This window comes from Nestor notabilis, unplaced genomic scaffold (genome assembly GCF_000696875.1).
Source record: "Nestor notabilis isolate BGI_N333 unplaced genomic scaffold, ASM69687v1 scaffold18987, whole genome shotgun sequence".
NCBI lineage: Eukaryota > Metazoa > Chordata > Aves > Psittaciformes > Psittacidae > Nestor > Nestor notabilis.
The window spans coordinates 40,331-40,582 of NW_009938078.1; positions in this window are offsets into that span (position 1 = coordinate 40,331).

The following is a 252-nucleotide window of genomic DNA, read 5'->3' on the forward strand; positions in this document are numbered from 1 at the left end:
AGCCCCAGCGCTGTCGGCTCGCTGCCTCCTCGTCCCAGCACACCTCTGCCACACAGGACAGGTTGTGCCACACCAGTCCATTGCGCCTTCTGCACGCTCACGCAGGCACAGACACGCACACACACAATGCCCTCGTCCCCTCAGGGTGCCGTTTCTCTCCTTTGCCTGTCCCTTCCACCCACCAAGAGCCGCTTACCCACAAGATGGACTGAAAACTGTGTCTGGTGCTCTCCTTCATTGAATTAGGGGCTG